Source organism: Dermacentor andersoni, chromosome 4 (genome assembly GCF_023375885.2).
Source record: "Dermacentor andersoni chromosome 4, qqDerAnde1_hic_scaffold, whole genome shotgun sequence".
Classification (NCBI taxonomy): domain Eukaryota; kingdom Metazoa; phylum Arthropoda; class Arachnida; order Ixodida; family Ixodidae; genus Dermacentor; species Dermacentor andersoni.
In genome coordinates this window covers 53599301-53620703 of record NC_092817.1, presented here as the reverse complement: position 1 = coordinate 53620703, position 21403 = coordinate 53599301, and the positions used below count along the sequence as shown (strand labels likewise).

At 45.1% G+C, this 21403-nt stretch overlaps 1 protein-coding gene and 1 long non-coding RNA gene across 3 annotated transcripts in view; both read right to left on the bottom strand.

Annotated features, from left to right (window-relative positions):
- The window catches only part of Gycalpha99B (guanylate cyclase 1 soluble subunit alpha 2), a 165126-nt gene that overhangs the window by 69341 nt on the left and 74382 nt on the right, over positions 1-21403 (bottom strand). The window lies entirely within an intron of this gene.
- Positions 9352-15559, bottom strand: LOC129386199 (uncharacterized). The gene is made up of 3 exons (XR_008613655.2): positions 15025-15559; positions 13888-13968; positions 9352-11588 (listed from the first exon to the last, which is right to left on the bottom strand). It is a non-coding gene; the product is annotated as an uncharacterized lncRNA (long non-coding RNA).

The following is a 21403-nucleotide window of genomic DNA, read 5'->3' as shown; positions in this document are numbered from 1 at the left end:
CGCTCGCTAATATATCCTCATGCTTCTTGCCGCTAGAGCCAAACTGCACGCATGACCAAATACAAGATGAACTGGCAGCCTGTGCTTCATATTGAAGAGTGCTACACGAAACACGACCTCTCGAAACAGCGCGCTCGGCGGGCGCGGGGCTTCCGTCGATGTTTATGCAAGGCAGCTGCCTCTCGTCGGGTATTCCTCGTTTCTCATCCGACTCCGTACGTTACGCGCTGCCCGAGCTCTCCGTTCTATTCAATCTCTCGAAAGTTGCCGGCCGCTACCGCCACGTCGGCGTCGACGTCGGCCGTCGTCGCTGGGTGGCGGCAGCGGCGCGTAGCGTCAAATCGCGCTGCCAGCCCGTCTGTGACCAGCCGCTCTTTTCGAAGCGGGGCCCTTCCTTCTGCCCGCACCTCTCCACAACATCCCGCTCACTCGATACACGGCCCGCCGACGCGTCTGAGCGGCGCCGCCGATTTCCTCGCGCGCGTCAGATTTTCGTTCAGCCGTGTCCCCCCGCGAGACTCGCCGGAGCCAAGGAATAACGGGCTCCTTCCTTTCAGCACCACCCACCGCTTGCCTAAGGAGAAGCGCAATCAATATCTGTTTGCGGAGGAGCGAGAGCACAACGCACGTCTGTGTCTACTCGCGCGGCCTGGAACGATGTGAAGGGGCGATGAAGAGAGAGAGAGATAGAGAGATCGAGCACTGCTCGAAAAGACGGCGACGACGACGAACGAGACAAACGATCGCACGAGCATACAGCCCACGTACAGGTGGAAGGTTCAACACGTATGGGCGCGCGCGCACATACGGTTAACACTATACTCGCCGCACGGAAACCGTGCTCACGTGAGCGCGCACCCCACACGGGCGCATAAACACATACGTGCAAGCAAGCTCGCGGGTGGGCACTCATCCACGCCCACGCACCCGGAGAACAGCAAGAATTTAGGCGGCGGCGGATATAAACGGGTCTCGTTAGCGCGACGAGCCTGAAGGAGCGGCGCTCGTCATCGGAGCGTCGTTTATCTTGACCGGTCGACACCGAGCTTGACCCTCAGCGACGGGTACACCGCAGTCCGCGCCTCGGTTTCTCCGCTGGTCTCGCCGCTTAAGAAGCAGCTTACAGCGCCTTAGCGCTCGTTCCGCTGGAATGAACACGCGGTGGCTCGCTTTCTGACAAGCCGCCAAGACACGCGAGCGCATGTCCCGAGCTACGCGCTCCCGTCCGCGCAGACCTTGCTCGGCTGCGCTCGGCTCGTTAGCTGTGTTCTGGCGCTCCATCCGGCTTATATATTTCACGCTCGGTGGAACAATGTTTTAAGTACTCGCTTGCTTGGACGCAACCGATAAGTTATGCGCATTTTCCCGTTGTTCTCAGGTGTATCATATTTTATTCCTATCGAGTGAAGACCAGCCGCTGCATTTCAGTGCGTACAGCGTTCTCTTGCTGGGCCCAAATTCGTAGGTTTCATTACCGACCGCGGTACGCATTGCACTTGGCACTGAACGAAAAAAAAAAAAAAGATGCACGTGTGCTTAGATTCCAGTGAACGTTAGGAACTCCGAGCAGCCAAATTAATCGGAGCCCTACACCACGGCATCTCTAGCCTACGCACAGCTTTATGTATGATTTACAGCGTTTCTATATGAAAGAAAAAAAAGAAAGCAGCACAGGGGGAACGTTGGATAATAATGCCAAGTTTACCACAAGCTCTAACCTCTGCGTTAATCAGACCGACGGATCACTAATTGAATTAGTTAGTTTCTTTGATTCTTCAGAGAACAGTGATTTGCGAGACTGTCAAAGTTTTTGCTTCGGGGCCATACAGTACTGTTAACGCCTGTTAAAATGTAAACACGATGAGATCGCTGTTTGAGAGACATAGACGTGCTTTTTTCTTTTTTCAGAAACGTTCCAGAGCTAATCATTCTAAGTCAAGAATTCACAATTCGGTCGCTTTACCGCAGATTCCCAGTCTCACTACGATGCAAGTTCTGTCCAGAAAGGGCACGACTTTGTACTCTGACCTGAACTGAAACATTCTCGAAATCCAACAGGTAAGCACCACCTACGGCTCGGCTGCGCGCAATCTCTTTTCAGTAATAACATGACATTTTACAGGCGTGACCATCTTCAGAGACGCGACGATAATTCTTGTTAATACACGCACGAAAAGCCCGTAATTACGAGCCTCAAATATCTTTCTAAACAGTAATTAGAAGCTTATTTTTTTACTTAACATGTTTTTAATTGTTTGTTTGTTCTCATTTATGTATTCTGCGCAAATCACACATTAAATTCAGTTGGCAGTTGGAGTTCCTACATATTCATAAATCCAGTCTACGTTGTATTTTTGAAAGTTCGTTGTGCAATATTTTGTGCTCCTGCTGAAGTATCCCGACATGTTGAGATAATGAAAATCGAAAATCGTCAGAATAAACGTGCCACGAAAGAACTGAATTTTGCATTACCTATATATATATATATATATATATATATATATATATATACACACACACACACACACACACACACACACACACACACACACACATACATACATACATACATACATACATACATACATACATACATACATACATACATACATACATACATACATACATACATACATACATACATACATACATACATACATACACACACATACATACATACATACACACACATACATACAAACTTTAGCGACACAAAACGAAGTCTCATCAAATGCACTTGTTCGGGACGTAGTTCGAAGATGCAGGGTTCGGGATTACTTCAGCTAACTAAATTCTTTTTGTGAAACCACAGTATATCGCTTGAATGGTGGAACCACGTGAAGAAGAATATCAAATTATTCATCACGCGAAGTTTAAGTAACAGCAATGATAAGAGAAACCACAAAATCATCGGTAAATTGATAAGCCTTACAATGACAAGGACGATATACAGAATGTGACCACACGCAACTCACGCGCAGCATGTAAGACCAACTGGCCCAAACTACTACAGCCTTGCGCAAAAGTGCAGCAGGCGAGTTCCACTGCGTAACCACTGCCTCAAAGCATACGAGTAACAGTAGTCTTTAGTGGGCTGAAGGAGAACTACAACAAGATGCGCGTTGTGTTTGCACCATGGGACATAGCTAACAGCGACAACTTAGCGCTCTTGATCCAAAAGGCAGGAAGGTGAAGATGAAATGGTTCTACAAAGGAATGGCGTTGAGGAGACTCACTTCCAACTTCCCTCTAATATTCACCGAAAAAGATTTAACCAATGTCACTTGTCCTTGGCATTCCCATTCATGTTGACTTGAAGTATAGCGGGAAACAGCGACAAGTACTGCCATAATGGCGCCGGGAGGGTGGCTGCACGTGCGCTCTGAACGCGGTGAAATCTGTTTATTCGCTCAACAGCTCAGATTCACGGCGCTGACACTTATTGCGATATTAGTTTCCAGATGGATATACAGACGGTAAGCTCTCTTTCCCCAACACAGACCCGCTGAGTCATTGCAAAAAAAAAAATGAACGTATCATTACTGTTGAGAATACGGCCTCACAGATTACCTCACGCACTTCGTCTTCCACGTGGCGTTCGATCGTCATCAGTAGTGAACACGAAGGAGGGCAGACCGGCCAACCGCGAAGCAGGATGAAAAAGCAAAAAAGACAGAGCAAAGTAACTTTCATCCCGATCCGTCGCGAAGCTCGCTTCTCGATGTTTGCGCGCGCGCAGAGTCAATAGCTGATTTTAGAATCCCGCGCGCAAGTCCCATCTCTGCGTGAAGTGCGGCACGCCACCTCACCGCCCGCACCGCGCGAGCTCCGCGTACCCAGGCGACCGCGCAGGTGCTCCCCAAAGTCCCTATGATGAGAGCTGCACTTCGTGGCACGCAGCCAAGGTCGATACACGCCACTAGGCTGGGAATTTTCGGCCCGCAGAACAGCCGTTGGACCTAGGCGGGTAAGGGAACAACAGTCACGCTTCTAATTTCATGCTCGTTTCCGAGAACGCCGGACCATATGGCGGATTTTTTTATCGGCGCCCCTTGCGGAGATCAAGGTCCGTCCTAACTATCCTGAAGTTACTCCTCGAAAGTTAGTGCATGTGTGTGTCTCTGTTTTTCTTATTCTACGCCATGTGCTATTTGTGCTACGGGGAAAGAACTGCAAAATGTTACGCCAACAAGCCCAACTATCTACACTGATGAAGTTGCCCGTTCGGCCGTCCGAATGTTCTGCGTTCATCCGGAAGTATATACAGGCAAGCATCAAAGCATGACGTCACGAAAGCGAGACGTCGCGGCCGTCACATTCCCTACAGACGAAACAGATATGAAAAAGAAAACGGAGTAAATTTGGACATTTCTACTTGAGTATAATTTTTTTTTCAGACAGTGTTAATAGACGCAGCGAAACGTTTAATTATTGCTTGTTCCCGAAGTCGACAAACCTCAGGGAGCAACTGTAGTTCCAATATCCGATATGCACGTCTGAACGTCTGGTTGACCTCCCTGCCTTTCCTACCCTTGTTTTCTCTCTCTCTCTCTCTCTGCCTTTTCGTTCCTTAAGGCCCTTTCCCCAGCGCAGGGTAGCAAACCGAACCTTTGCTGTTTGACATGCCTGCTTTTCCGTATTTCCTTTCTCTCCCTATCTCTTTCTCTTGCAAAAGCCACTTCGTCAAGCTTGTTGTTCCAAGCACCGAACAGCGACTGAGAAGTGCCAACGTAGTCGTTTGCTGCATGAGAGGGAAAAATTGTCATTCACACGAATGTAGCACGAAGCTACAAAGGAAACCCATACGGTTTTCCCAGAAGAACGCTTCGCAGCGTAACGAAAATTTGTCCTGATCCGGGATTTGAAACCACGACCAACTCCTTTCCGGGGCGGTAACTCTACCATCTGAGCTAACCAGGAGGCTAGTAGATCGCAGCTCGAGGGCGAATTAATCAACATCTTGAAGCACAGGGACATAGAATATGGCAAATCAGTTCTGCGGAATCCCGCAAGGTGGAGAAAGTATCATGAAAGGGAAAAAAATTTCCTCAACTGCGAAGCGTGCTATCTGAAAAACCCGTATGGCTTTCTTTTTTTTTTTTGTATTTTCGTCCACACCGATCATCGGCTCAGAAGACAATGAAGGCACTTCTATGCTTTCTGAAAACGTCTGATTTGTACGCGTGCCTTTGACTCTGTATACTGTCAGTTGTCTCGATACTTCTCTCTCTCCCTTCTCTTCCTTCCCCTTCTCCTTTCCCCCAGCGTAGGGTAGCCAACCGGACTCTTGACTGGTTAACATCCTTGCCTCCCTTATATCTTCTCTCTCTCTCTCTTTCTCTCTCTCTATCTCTCTCTCTTCCTGCTACATTCGGGTGGATGACAATTTTTACCTTTCATGATACTTCCTCCGCCTTGCGGGATTCCGAAGAACTGATATACCATCACCTGCTACGTTTCTTTTTTGTTTGTTTGTTTGTTTGTTTGTTTGTTTGTTTGTTTGTTTGTTTGTTTGTTTGTTTGTTTGTTTGTTTGTTTGTTTGTTTGTTTGTTTGTTTGTTTGTTTGCACGATGCCCGTTTGTGTAAAAAGGACAATGGATGTTTATCTACAGCCTGCAAATATCACACTCGCAGTTCACATATGTGCAAAGAGAAACTGCGAAAGATATTCTATTCCAATGTTATTTCTTTTCATGTTTCGCCAGTTGTCCGAGCTGCGCTCCACCCAAGTTATCGACAGGATCAGCCGGCTGTGAACGGCGGGTGTTAGGAAAGGAATAGAGCAAACGAAATCTTCAGATTACACCGGCCTAGTTACGCGTGTTTCAGTGTAAGAGAGGCAGCACAGTACACGCGTTGTCATATGAAAACTGCTTGTACGTGAAACTTACAGGGACCACTGTAGTTTCTGCAAAATGCGCTAGCTTTCGACCTGTATATGTTCTTTCTTTCGCCCTCTCATTTTTGTCTCTATTCTATCAGATATACTTTTGGCAGATCACGTGGAAAGGAAACCAAAAAGGAGGCGAAACAAAAGAGAGAAAAGGAACAATTTGCTTGGAGCTTTAAGTCGAGATAAAAGTGACGACGCGGGTCCGGTGCTCTGAGCCACACAATTGAAAAGCTACTACACTCTAAAAACTAAGGGAGTGCCGGGCACTCTCTTTGAGGGAGTAGCTGCTTGTCCCATATTTCACTCTCTTTTCGAGAGTAGATCGACCCTCTTTGAGAGAGAGTAGGTCAACTCCTCCTGACAGAGTTTTGTTACTCCACCGCAAGGGATTGCTAGTACTCTTCCGCAGAGTGCTAATACTCTCCCCGCAGGGTTAATAGTACACCGCCAGACCGAGTACTTCTACTCCCCCAAACAGAGTGCTTGTACTCCTTCAGAACAGAGTGCTAGTACTCTTCCCAATACCCTCTTAGCCAAGTCCTGGTCACGCATGCAGGCAGGAAATCTGATCAAATTAGGGCCGCTGATATACTGTTCCCTAGGCGGCTCCTCAGAGACACTGGCCCGATTCCAAGCGGCCTTCAGAATAGGCGTGAGCAAAGTTATGCAGGATTTTAAAGTCATTTTTTCCTGGCTATTTGCTGCCTACCGTCAGGCGTGACTGCTCTGAAGCGGCCGATGTGTATGCGTCACGAACGCCACTGAGGAGAAAAAAAAGCGAATTACCATTTAATCTGCAAATATCTTCGCAAATTTCACAATCAGAAGTCACACAATCTAATTAGAATACAATCGTCAAGGGAATCACAAACTTATCAAGAATCACAATGCTCTATACATCATGTGAATTCGAACCCGCGTACACTCGCATTTGTACAATCGAAAACACACATCATAACCATTACACCACAGCGCCGCCACGCCCAGTAGTGTTCTTTTAGGGGTTATATATATACCGAACGTATTTGATGAATCGGCTGTGGTGGGTGGGGTTTCTCTGTAGTGTGCTGTGCTGTTGTGTACTGGAATGCGTGTGCGTTTGCATCATTTCCATTCCTTGCTACGACTAACGAAGGAAGACAACGTAGACGACAACGTGAGAACTATTCACGGCTTGTCGTCACCGCAGGAAAATAACAAATGTGCCGTTCAGCTCATGATCGAGTGCTTCTCCAGTCCATGTTCTCCAAAATACGCGGATACTAAGTATTGCGCCAACCATCCACGTATGTGAATTTAATTCGCGCGTATACTGGTGAGCAACTGCGACGCCAGTACCAGGCATTTCGACGTGCCTCACGCTGCCGTGTAGGCGTTCTTTTCAAGTGCATTAGTTTAGAGTTTGGTTCAGTCCGCTGTGAGCTGTTGTCCTGCAATAGCAGCGGATCGTTAGCGTTTTGAAACGCATGCATTCCAGCATTTGGAGACTGCTTATGCCGATAGCCGCGTCAAATGCATTGGCACGCATGTTTAAATGACTAATGTGTCCACTTGTTACGCGTGCACTGCTCGTATCCTGTGGCAGTGCTCGTTCTAAAAGCTTCGAAGACCATCTACACTCATGCGTGTGTTCAATTTATATATGCACAGGATGGACTTGCCGGCTAGTTGGTTGAGCATTTTAGAAGAAACAGCGCAACACAAGGACAACGCAAAAACATGCCACACCACGAAGCGCTGGTGTGGTTGATGCTTTTTTTCGTCCTTGTGTTTGCGCTGTTTCTTCTTCCACGATACACGCACACCACAGGTACGCGAAAGTTTAGGAGCATAAGTGGTTAACTCTGTTTTCCCCGTTTTCTCTCAGTGTCAATGGCACAGTGCGTTGCCCGGAATTGTGCACGCTTACCCGCATATGCAGAAATGCATCATAACTTGAAGCCCATGCTTGACTTGATCTAAACGACGCAAGTCGTGAACGCACCAAAAGAAAGGCAGTGAGCGTCTTGGGGGACGTTCGCACCAGGCGTCGTTTATATCAAGTCAAGCATGAGCTTTGTATTAAGATACATTTCTGAATACGGGGCTAGACATCTGCTTCTTCCAGAAAATGTCGAAGAAACGCCCGCCAAAACCAGGCACATTCGCAAACTTAACTAGGCAATACGAAGCTCCATAGAAAAAAAGAAGAGTGGTATTAAAAGCTTTCAGTATTTTTCTTTACTCCAAAATAGTTGCGCTCTCGTGGCTTCACTGTACAGAGATAGTGCAGCGTTAGCTACAAAGCATGAATTTCCTAACTCCATGCCAAAATAAGCTTGTAAAATTATTTAGGTGCTAGAATCCAGGGTTTGTAGCGATCCTTGAAAATCCTTTATTTCTAAAATGCCATTTTCAAGGCATTGAAAACCCTTGAAATTTTAGAAGTACTGGAAAGTCCTTAAACTTTTACACTTGGCTAGACTTAGCAGACATTGCCAAGCGCTTTTTTTCCCTTCTGTGACACTCTTTCGCATGTCACAGAAAATTGTCTCTGGAGGTAATAGAAGGAAAGCGACATCCTTAAAGTTGAAATTACAAAGGAGCTGCAGATACCAGTTTTATTCACATGGAACCGGCGACAAATGTGCTTGGAGGAGCAGAAGCAGGAAGCTCAACAGTTGAGGCATTCGAAGAGAAGCCGTGAAGAGAAAATTGAGAGCGACAGACACAATAAAAAGACATTAGAAATGACTATTGCTTATTTGATGGTGAAAAAAGCTGAGGCAACAGATGACATCACATACACTGTCAAACCAAACAGTATTCAAAAACTGCAAACGTTGCAGGTCCAAGTAGTTAATTGTGCTATTGCAGAAAAACTTTGAGCGCTTTCTTGAAATGCTTCCTTGTGTGCGTTTAGTGGTGGGCGGTGAAAGGCAAATTAGCAGTCTTTCAAATGTTTGAAATCATTGAAATGCGATTTGTTTTGTTTTCTTTTGTTTGCATTAAAGTTAACGGTGTTCTTGAACAAGTTATTGCCTGTCCAAACTACTACACACATTGCACGAGGTCCTTGAAGTTACTGTGTCGGGGCCTCGAAAGTCCTTGAAAACCATTGAATTTTTTTCTTCAATATTGCTACGAACCCAGTAGAACAATTGTCATGGAGTAAAAACCTTGGCTGAACAGGGAACGCAGAGCACAGGAAGACTAGAAATGCAGTAGTAGGCATGGAGGGCCCTGAAAAAAATGTGCCACATCCGCTCGTCTGCCTTATGTTTCTGCACCGACTGTCGCATTTTTAATAGAAGTGCACTTTCTGTTCTACTCCAATAAACGCAACATTACGAACTCCAGTGTGGGGCAGTCCTTCAGCCAGTGCAGAACTTTTTCTGTACATCCGAGTCAGCTCTGTCATTTTTCCAGCATTGTAGTACAAGATTTGTTAAACTGGTTTAGCAGAATATGAGCAGTATACTCTTAAATTAGCTGTTTATTTGTATACACAAGTACAGGTCCTCAGTTTGGTTGCATGACAAATTGCCATACCTCAATAGATACAAGAAACAATTTTATTACAGTTTAATAAAATCCAAACAGTAATAATCACAACAATATAATGACACATTTCTTTTGGTACGTATACAGCCCATGTCTTGGCAGTGTATAAATTCAACTATACACCGCAAGTACTGTGTCCTGACCACTATTATTCACATGTGTAAAACCATCACAGCAATTCAACAAATATCACAGTAATTAGTGACATACACTTTGTAACTGCTTTACATGAGCATAATGTATACAAATGGTCCCTGTGTACCTACACATGACTAGTGCCACCCGAGTACTATTACTCACAGGTGTAAAACCAACAAAGCAGTTCTTTAAAAAATATCACAGCGCTTAGTGACGTACATGCTGTAACTCCCTTGTAGAAACTTAATACAAACACGTGAGGACACAGAAAGCTAGCAGTGGGCATACATGGGAATACCACCGCCTCAATACTAATTCACAAGTGTAAAACCAACCAAGCAGTTCTTTAAAGAATATCACAATGCTTAGTGACATACATTTTCTAACTAGCTTATATAAGCTTTATACAAACATGAGAACATACACAAAGCTAGCGGTGCACCCGCATAGAAGTGCGGCCATCTGAACACGATTATTTGCAAGTGTAAGCTCAACAGAACAGTTCGTTATAGTGACGCACATTTTGTAACTGCCTTACACAAGCTTAGTGCAAGCACAAGAATACAGAAAAATATAAATTAAAAACATGCTCTATGCATACACAAACAGATCAACACAAATGGTAAACACCGCTTTGAAGACAAATGTGACTGTGGCAAAGCGCAGTGCTGTGCCGGTTGAAATTGCCACCCACAAAAGTATTGAGCAATGCTTAAACCACAGGCAACAAAGTGCTGAAAGACTGCGTCTCTAACGTAACTATTTTAATTCAAATTTCTTGAATATAGGGCTCGCTTGCAGATAAGGCATCTGATCCAACTGACCTGATTTTACACCTGCTACATGCATACAATGCACTCAGATATAACTGGTAATAATATATAAAAGGCATTTAAAAACTTGATAGTATGATGAAGATGCATGACTAGAAAAGTTCTGTCCCCCTCGTACTTGTTAAAAAGGTGTAAGTATGACACATGTTCTTTTTTTCCTCAATTTTTGCATTAATGGACAGCCGGGAACCTCGAACCGACACAAAAAAAAAGATACTGCTATGTTAATAGTGTTATGAATAATTTTTTGTGAAAGCTTTTTTACAGACAAGTTGCAGTCTTGTTTCTGGAGGTTGAGCTGTACCTTGCAAAATAACTTGAAAAGTGGTCACATGGGAGCATGACACTATATCATAATGTTAGTTTCAGTTGACTCTCTTGCCCTACAAGTCGCTGCTCACTGTGGCCAGTGATGCAACAGCAGTGTCTGTGTGATTTTCATCACACTTCTGTCCTATGCCATTCTTACCAGAGTTGGCAGCACATAGATACCCAAATTTCGATAGTGTTGCTTTCTCAGGTGGTTGCTTTTGATTTGCTCAATATCAGTTGGCACTTCACCTGCATCAAACTTCTTTTTTACCTCTTCAACAACAACATCAACAACAATCTTATGACACCTGTGTTGTCCTTCTAGTTGCCTACAAAGACCAGTCAATCTAGCAACAACACTGACAGTCTCTACTATCTTGTAATGGGGGAGAGGTGTGTCCCACCATGTGTTCCACATTGTTGTCACTATGTGGGCTGGCTGGGAGGACAACAACTGTAATATGTTTGCATTTGCATATATTAAAGTGATGCTTGTACTGTGTTATAACACCTAACTTAGTCTTGCACTTGCTGCACAATAACACTGGCTCACAGTCGTGGTGAAAAGCTTTTGTATGTTGAGCAAATGAGTTGTATCCACTACAAAAAAAAGTCAGTGATAGCACACATGTTGCTCTACCAGGCCTGGTGGGGTTCCTTCTGACACTGCTGCTGATGCTGACGCGCTGCTGCTTGCCTCGTACACTGTTGCAGCTGCAGTAGACATGGCAGTCTCTGTATCTATTGCTGCCGTGTCATCTGTCATGGTAACTTCCAAGTGGTATCGGGCTCACTTCTGCAACAGAGATGTTGTTTGCCCCTTGAGGGCTCTCATGATCAGGGCCAATAATTTCGTAGGCATTGTCTCCTGCATCGAAGAACCAATAAGAACAGCACGAATTAATAAACATAGCTCTAAAAAGTACGGACATCAAGACTTAACCACAAGCTTTGCACATAAGTGACCGGGCTTAATGAATAATACTTGCAGGAGGAGTTACACAATTGTTTGTGTATATTACAGTAAAGCCTCATCAGAAGATATTTAAGAGGCACGGGAAACATGTCTCTCGAAACCAAAAATTTTGAGACACTGAGTAGCCAGACTAGATCACTTTATTATGCATCATCACTAAAGTATGTTTTAATACATCTGAAGGAATAAATGCTCAGGGTGGCTTAAAGGGCCCCTAGACCACTTCTCGACATTTTTTGAACATTTCAAGTAAACACGCGTATCGAAATCAGAATGCCGTCACGATCGACGAAGCCAAATGCCAGAGTGCGTAGCACTGCCGGAGCACCACAACATGAAGAATATGACCCCGTGCGCCTCTCTGGATCTATCCTGCACCCCCCCCAGTTTGTCCTGACGTCACCAGGCTGTCTCTGATGATGTCACCAGTTCCCGGTGCTGTCGATTGGTCGAACGAAAGAGTACGACTGCCGGCAAGGCCTGCAAGCAAATACACACACTCCTTCCTCGTCGCGTTGCGCGCGATGCCATTGTGGGCAGCCAATGGGGGCAAAGAACAAACGCCAACAGAAGGGTCTCCCTATGAGGCTCTTCAACACGAGTCACCATACAGTTCCGTTGTATTAGCGCCACCCCTCGCAGGACGACGGGCCAGCGCGGCAGCAACAGAGCTCATTGGTGTTGGCCTGTCCCGTAACATTTGGAGGTGTACTAGGCAAGGAAAAGACGATACTGTCCTTATGGCGTGTACCAGATGAAAGAGTGAAATGAGTGGGGACTACTTTTCGATAATCAAACACACGTAGCTCCACTATTACTGCACCGTTTCGAAAAATTCTCGTGGCTACCTGTTCATTGCCTTATTGTGTAGAACTGCAACACCGCAACTAAATTTCAACCTCGGTGGTTTAGGGGCCCTTTAAAGAAGACATTCACAGCTTTTTAGTGACTGTAGATTGTGTTAGCTTCCTTCCCAACTTCTGGAATTTAAACACTTCACTTTGCAAGCCTTGTTGCTCGCAGTACCTTTGAGGTGCTCTTAGGCGCTCGTCAGCTTCAACTGCCGACACTTTCTGCCCTGCACTGTCCTCGTTGCCCTCCTTTTCTGGTTCATGCTAAAAGAGACATGCGCGATTGACTTGTGTAAGGATTGCGTGATCTTTACGCCCTTCGGAGCACACAAGGTGCAAAAAGTGAATGTGTCTGGGTGGTGTCCCTTCGAAGTAGTGAATACTTAAAAAGTCATCCTTAGTAACAAAGGTGTCTCTTGTATACAGTATTGTTAACGTGGCAAACATCGGAAAACCAACCAAACCATTTTCAGATGTCTCTTACAACAAAGTGCATCTTGTAATGAGATTCTACTGTACTGAATATTTTTCAACTATGGATCATATGCATGTACATATAGTCACAAAGACATGTTGTGTGGAATGGCGAATCGGGAAACAGTTCGTACTCTTACTTTTTGTCCCTAACATAAGCAGCTGATAACAATATGATAAAAAAGCAGGCAATGAGGCTAGAATGGAACATAATCCTTCAGCTCTAAACAGTTTTTTGGGCCCACATCATTCCCTCATATGACATAAGGAAACAACTTGATAGCAGTAATGGCTGCATGTGATCTGAGTTGATTGAAACGAACTATACGTAAGGTTGTCTGGATGTAATTTTATCAGAGTGCTTTTTAGATGTCCTGCTGGTGATCCTGGCTGCGCGATGCTTCTCATGCTTTTTGGCACGATTCCTTTTTTTCCACTCCACTTTTTTTTTCAGATTTTCTCCCCTTTCCCTTTCCCATTGAGTAAATTAGCACACTTGAAGTATCAAATCTGTTGAACTAACGTGTGTATCAAACCTGTTAACATGTGTGCTTCTCTGTGGTCTGTGTTGTATTTTTGCGCTGCACAATTCAATTCAAGATGAAAGATGGAACGTCCCTGCCTTTAGTTTGTGTGTGTGTGTGTCTCTCTCATGTTTTGAAATATATGTACATTCAGGAGTGCCTGCATGCCCTTCTCTCCTGCTCCAGTGACGAAAAGGAGAGCCTGTTTATGTACCATAGTAAAAAATTCAAAGGTTTTCGCTGTGCCCATTACATCCCTTATCATATGGATCTGTCACAATACAGAGTAGCAGTGGTCCATAATACTAGCCCATCCCAACATAATTATAAATTAACACATACCGACACGCTGCGAAACAGCTGTTGCAAAGCCGCTGGTGAAGGCAATTTCCGCAGCACTGCAGTGGTACAGCCGAGCTCCACCTGTATAGTGACAAATCCATATGCGTGTTAGCAACTCAGTAGTTGCTGATGGTTTCATAAGCTTTACACTACACAATAAAGTAATCTAGACAACTTTGTTGGAACAAATGCAAATGATTAGGACACCACTTAAACACTAACACGATTAATTGCCCCCAATCTCTCACTCACTAAGGGATAATACTACTGAAACATCGGTGGAGAGCTCAGATTAACACAGCCCATAAAGGACAAGCGTTCTTTGAGGAAAACAGCTATAACAGCGGTTAGTTTTCTTGATCATTTTATGTGGTAGCTTTGATTTAAATGTCATGCAGTACTATAAAATACGAAGTGCCGCATTTCTAGCAGCAGAGGGCGTCGTCAGGCTCATGGTACAACAGATTTTTGCACTGTTTGTCAGTGAGCCGACACATACAAAGAAAACCGAATTCACACATACATATACAGTGTCAAGTGCACTTCTCCTTCTGAAAACGCAGCCACCAGTTCCAATGTTGCTGAAAGGAAAGGTTATATAAAGTGCGAGACTGCATGGAACTGCCACTTATGACTGTATATGTATGGTCTGCTGATTGCAGAGCTAGTCACATGCTATTTCTAGTCTCTTTTAGAAGCATTACTAAAGAATAAATTAAAATCTATTCATAAGTCACGAATTTCATGCATCCACAGTTTGGCTAAATAACCTGCGAGAAAAAGACATGTTTACCTGGAATAGCAACCTTTTTTCCTGCTGCAAAACTTTCCTTCGAATTAATGAAATAACTTTACAGCGTCATAATGCGTTTCTCGCAACTACTTGCCGGCAGTGGTGAGTTAGTGTTTATATCCGACTCATTGGGCGACAATACTGCCAAACACAAATGCTTCACGAACACGAGAACACGTCCCTCGCAGAGAATAGCAACCATATATGCCTCTGTGAGACATGATCGCACCTTTGTGGTCAAAATGTACATTAGAACGACATCACCATCTCAGTAAAAAAAAAAAGCCTCCGTACAAGGCAGCCGCCAACTGCATAATGTGAAATTGCAACTGATGTCCACTTACTGGTGGCCTGTGTTTGAGTCACTTTTGGCAGTTCACTGGGTGCTGAGAAATGCACGTGCTGGGTTGTCCCTGCAAGGCATACAGGGTTATGTCAAATGTTGAAAATATATATATGCCGGCATTTCATCAGTCGCAAAACAAACGAGTGAACTAATAAACAACTGTAATGTAAACAGAGTACACATCATAAGATAGGCTGTCAACTGTTAATGCATTACGCAAAAAACCTAATGCATAGGAAAGACTATATGTATACACACGAAGCTGACACACAATTTAATTCGCTCTAGGTTTTTCCGTGCAGTATATTCAAATTATTATGTCTCGTGGTTAGAGCAAAATTAGTGTAAATTACGAACTAAATTATCTACCCTGGAAACTTTTCTTCAATATGCACCTGTGCGCGCTTCGAACGAGTAGCGTTGTAAAATTTACGTACATGGCATTTAACATAGTTGCTGAACACTGATTTCCTTTGCCCTGTGTCGTGTACAGTGAGCTACATATATCTGCCCCCCCCCCCCCCCTTTTTTGTACTAGCCATAATGCGCGCCACTGCACCTACACGCACGTCAATAAACCTCACGACACAGAAATATAAAAAGCGCCAATCACCCATGCCTGCATGTTGTAGTGGGCCTAACCTAACCAAGCATGGGCTGTTGCTTTTTATAGTAAACAAAGGCACCGTGCTCATTGCAAGTATGTATCATGTCGCTAAGCAAATATGCAATTTCATTGTACCACTATTTTTTTATCACATGGATATATCTGTTGAGAGGCAAGACAAAAAGCAGTCACTTCTCAGAACTAATCAGCTTTCTTAAAACACATTTTTAACTTTTCAATGACACTTGCTGCTATGTGTTTGTCTCCAGAGAGCATACTTGATTTGACTTTCCAATCAGAGACATTACATAAATATACCATGTTAAGATGACTGCCTGGAGCACGTGAGAATTTTCATCTTCGTGTAACATACTGTATCTTGATTTTGTTGACATTTGGTCAAATGGTACACCCAATATACCCACATACTAGTTTTCTTGTCCAAATAACATGCCAATGTAGTTTGATTTTTTGGCATTGGCTCCTCTGCACTACGTGAAGTCGCGCTGCACTGGCTCTTTCACATCCTCGTGTCCTTGCAGCTGCCTTCTTGCGTTATATAAAGCGGGTGCCTGAAAAATATCGTATGCAAAAGTCAACACAAGGGCATGGTGCAAAACAACATCAAGACAGTCAAAGCCATGGCAATAAAAAAGTCTTAGCTCTTAGTCTTCCTAGTGAAATGCATGCAAAACATCCAAATGACTGCAACAGTCAACTGCTAAACTAACTTCAATTTTTAGATTTAAGCAAAAAAACAAATAAACCACAGTTCATCCTTGTTTTTCATGAATGTTAGAATACTCCTGCTAATGAATAGAATATTGGTCATTTTCAGACGTCATAGGTCTGTCATGAGTCTGGTGTATCGCAAACACCACTTGTGACACATCCTAAGCACCTGCCCAGTGTGCCCCCCCCCCCCCCCGCACCATCCCTGGTTGTGCCACTGCTGAAGCAATAATTTGAGGATTATAGCTGCAAACACGATGCTCAGTAGGGATGAAAATATTGTCCTTCAGCTCAATGGATATATGGGTGTGCCTATAAAAAAAGGGCAACAAGGCTTGTTATGGCAAGCTTACCCACATTTCAATACTAACAAGTTCACTGCGGCCTGCATCTAAGCTTACTAAAAGGCATGAACTTATTTTCATGCATGAGGTGCGCAGTGGAGTTCATTTTTGACAGACCCGACTACTGCTGCAGTTTGAAATCTAGCATTTTACATTCTTGTAGGCATGTAAAAGTTGCAGTTAAACCGCAGTTATTAGTTTATTACACCAACCTATTGTTCTGTGTACGACAGACTGGTAACACGGAATAAAAGCAACATTTTATTTTGATATTTTATTTCTCTACTAAAAATATTCAAGCGATAAACACATCTTGATCTGCCATGCTATAGCAAAATGCACACATTACGCTTGTAACCCCCAGAGGAAGGCTGATTTAGCTGTTCATATGACATAACTCTGACACGCCAACTCATATTAGCAAATGCACAGGCATGTCCAAAACAATAAGCGTATGCAAAGCGCCCCTGCAATTGTAATTCCACACAGCAGCCGTTATATTCGATGCCGATGCGTAACTAGGTGCTCGACAATTCACCGAGTTCGTAGACATAAGCATCCTTACAGTTTCGCACCGTGCACGAAAACCGCAACAGGAGACAAAACCAGACCTATAATCACACCATTTCAACATGAGCAAAAACAGTTCGGTCTTAGGGATAAACACTGTGAGAGCGATTTAGTGCGCGACGGCGACGAGCGACGGCTTCGAGCGACAAAACGGGCCGTCGCTTGAACAGATGGCTCGGTTCTGGAAATCTAGAAATCGTCGCTCGTCGCCCAGAAGTGCTATGAGCGACTAGCCAATAGCGCGAAGCCGGAACTGGATGTACATACATCGCTCAAATACTACCGATTGTCGCGCGGAACGAGCAAATGATTCAATTTTTATACGTGCAAGGATAAGAACGTACTGCAAGACCACCGGAAATATTTTATGCTACTTTTTATAGTAAAATACATCAACGTAAATTACTAAAGCACGCGTCACGCGTGACTGCAGCCCTCATGCCGGCAACACCGGGGAGGCGTCGCTCAAAATCGTCGCTCGCACGGAGTACGACTTGTAGGCGACGAGCGAACGCGACAGCCATCTCCGTCGCGTCGCTTGTAGCTGCCGCGCGCAAGATCGCTTATATGGGGTTTATACTTTTTTCAGCATAAAACATGAATTCCTCATGCGTTTTCAGTAAGTTCAAGATAACGCGCCCAACTGACCTCTTGCAGCATGCAGCTGAATGCCTGCGGCAAAGTTTCTAACTAGCACTGGTGCTGCACGTAACTTCAGTGGTCGCAGATTCCCCCTGCGCGAGACACCGTCAAGCGCGCGGTTTATTTATTAAAAAAAAGCATGCTGCCAGCAAAATGACGCCTTCTGTTATGTGATTCCTTAGTTCAACAGCGTTCCGTACACAGTAGACTGCCAAACTGAATAAATTCAAACACACAAAACGCACGCTAATCACGCTCCGCATAGGCTCGGAATCACGGGCTGGTGAACTAACCATTTTAAGCGTCCTCTCGCCTGGCGTCTTATTGAACATACCATAGTTCTGGCAGCGTTTGCGATTTTTAAAGCTCTTACGGACAGCGGCAAAGTGATAAAATCACATGCAGTTATCGCGACGACTGGCTTTTTCGATTGACATCGAGAGACAGCGCGTGCGCCTAGTCCTTTGTCAATCGCGTCGGCTAAGCGCAGCGACGACTTCCTGGCGATAGCATGACATATACGGAGAATGTGCACCTAAGTTAGAATTCACTTACCGTGGAGGATTTGTTGTTATATCCAAGGCATGACGAACGAATGTCGTGTTTTCGTGGCGGCGCGAGATGGCTGACACACGATCTCCCTCGGCTGGCCTTTGCTCGCTGGACGGATCTTCTTTCTCCAGTGCTGTGTTGTTCCGCGATCGTGAGCGCGCGCGCGCGCGGTGGAGCCACTCCGAGTGAAAAAGTAGAGCGCTCGCTACGCGTTCCTTTGAACTGCGGCGGCCTGTTCTCTTAGAAGCAAAACGATGTGTTCTTTGCTCAGCGTGCATGAATGATACATTGCCATGTTCGGGGCCAGCCACCTACAGTTGAAGCAGAAGATCACGCTACGTTTTGTTTTCTATTGCCGCAAGAGTCTCTCTTTTCTATTGTCGCAAGAGTCTTTTTACTCTCTCTCTCTGAAGGGGAGAGTGAAAAGCACATTTCACTCTCTCCTTGGTGACAGAGTGAACAATGCATTTCACTCTCCTCGACATTTTGCGAGAGTAAAACGACGCTTTGAAGAGTGAACCGGCAGCTTCACTCCTGCGATACCCTCCCTAGTTTTTAGAGTGTACCTGCCGACGTCAATATTTTTCTAGCAGCGATCCAAACTTTGAGGTCAATCTAGGGGTTCAAAGAACGGGTACAAAAGCGATACTTAATCATCGCTGCATTTCAACTGTTTTCCGACATCCTCCGATACGCGCAAACAGCGTGACGACACCGTCGTTCTTCTTGTTATTCTATAGCTTGCGACGGCCGTCCTATGCAGCACCGACGTACTCCGTTACTGTCAAGCCCTTGCAAACCCCCGACACCGTTGACAGAGTGAAACGGATCGCTAAAGCTTCCCTCTTTCATTTTTCTTTTATTTTGTGTGTGCGTGTATGCGCGTGTACGTGTGTGTGTGCATGTGCGTGTGTGTGCGTGCGTGTGTGTGTGTGTGTGTGTGTGTGCGTGTGCGTGTGCGCTTGTGCGTGTGCGTGTGTGTGCGTGTGCGTGTGCGTGTGTGTGTGTGTGTGTGTGTGTGTGTGTGTGTGTGTGTGTGTGTGTGTGTGTGTGTGTGTGTTTGTGTGTGTGTGTGCGCGCGTGTGCGTGTGCGCGTGTGCGTGAGCGTGCATGTGTGTGTGCCAAGCTGAGATTACGAAGCCCGCTCAGAGTGAAGGGCGTGCCGTGTCCCAGCTAGCTTGCTTTCGTTAAGTGCTTAATTTTTTTTTCAGCGATGCACGATGAACTCCTCGCGAGGTCCGTGGAAGTAGTGTCACGTCACACGAAGTCATGGACTTGACACTGGTGAACAGCTCAGTTCTCTCGGTAAGCAGCTCTCTCGGAGTCAACAAACTCATTTGTTTTGGTCTTTCAAAGGCATTACTTCGCGACCTTGGCATAAACTGGATATGTTTCAAGTGATTTACTTCCTGTGCAAAGGCCCGTTCATTGGTGCGGGAAGCCTCACTTTAGATGCTGCGTGCCGATCGCGCTGTAATATCGGCCGAAATCTGGGGCCCTATAGTATAAAACTATTCCAATGTGTTTTTATTCTAATCTCCTTACGTCAACATTGCGTAACTCCCGACGCAAGCAACGGGCGGTGACTCGCAGCGTTCTCTAAACAGACCACTCAAACGCACTCTTAGTTTATAGATCCTTTCTTTCAAAATGAATAACATTGCCTACGATGAGCGGTTTTTCGTTTGTAATTGGCTGCCAGGAAGCGAGGAGCACGCTGAAGTGGAGAGGGTTTCGATGGGGCCGAGCTGGGCACTGAAAATAGATAACCGAATGAATATGGTGGTGCCAACGTCTGCGATTGGTCCGCTTCCCCTAACTTAGCTTGCGGTGGCCGGGGAAAAATCGCGGCGGCGTACTACGGAAGGTTAAGAATGCCATTGAAGCGGATACTCAGCAAAGAAGAGTCAGTGGAACGAGGTCGTAGACGTGCCTAATGGAGTTCTACGCTTCCGAGAGAACCAAACGGCTTATGCTTAGTAAGCGTTATTCATCAGATAAAACAGAGGTTCTGACAGGAGCCTCAAAATAATGTACGCAAATAAAGCCATACTCTCCGGCAGACGTGAATGATCGGTGCCTGAGCGATCAGCGGCAGCCATCTTTTATTCCTATTGGAACGGGGCAGCCTGCGGCTATTAAAAAAAATCAGTTTTGTTTGGCATATTAATGCATCTTTAACGCGTCACGTTGACCACCACGTCACTTTGACGTGGTGAGTTTTCGCGGTTCCTTGACGTCGCGTGACAGGCAGGTGAAGTGGGTGCAACCGAAAACTTTTGAACAATACCAGAGGGCTAATGGCGAAAAGGCGTCGAATCAGAAATAACTATTTTTCTTTTGTTGGGTTCAATCATGCATAATCGTACACGTCATATCAGATCGCTATCGCTGTTTTCGTGACGTCGCGTGACAGACGGGCGAAGTGGGGGTGGTCTAAAAAAGGTTTTGACCAATCATGGAGGGCTGATTGCAGCATTGAAATAGAAATGTTTGTAATAAGTTTACGTTATAGCGCCCTAATAGCTTCACGTTATAGCACCCAGAGGCGCTATATCGTAAGGCTATTACAAACTTTTCTATTCCAATTTTGCAATCAGCCCTCCACGATTGGTAAAAAAATATTTCGGGCGACCACCCACTGTGCTTATCTGCCAAGTGACATCTCGAAAACCGCGAAAACGCCCCATCTGATATGATGTGTAGACACTGATTATGCATGATTGAACCCAACAAAAGAAAAATAATAATTGCTTATACGACGCCATCTTCGCCATCTTCGTTAGTGAAAAAGGCGTGGTTTGACCAATTGCCATCGGCCAAACTTTTTCGGCCTGCCTCCATTTCCCTGTCTGTCAAGCGAGGTCACAAAACCGCGAAAGCTCACCACGTCAGAGTGACGTGTACGCGTTAGAGACACATTAATATGC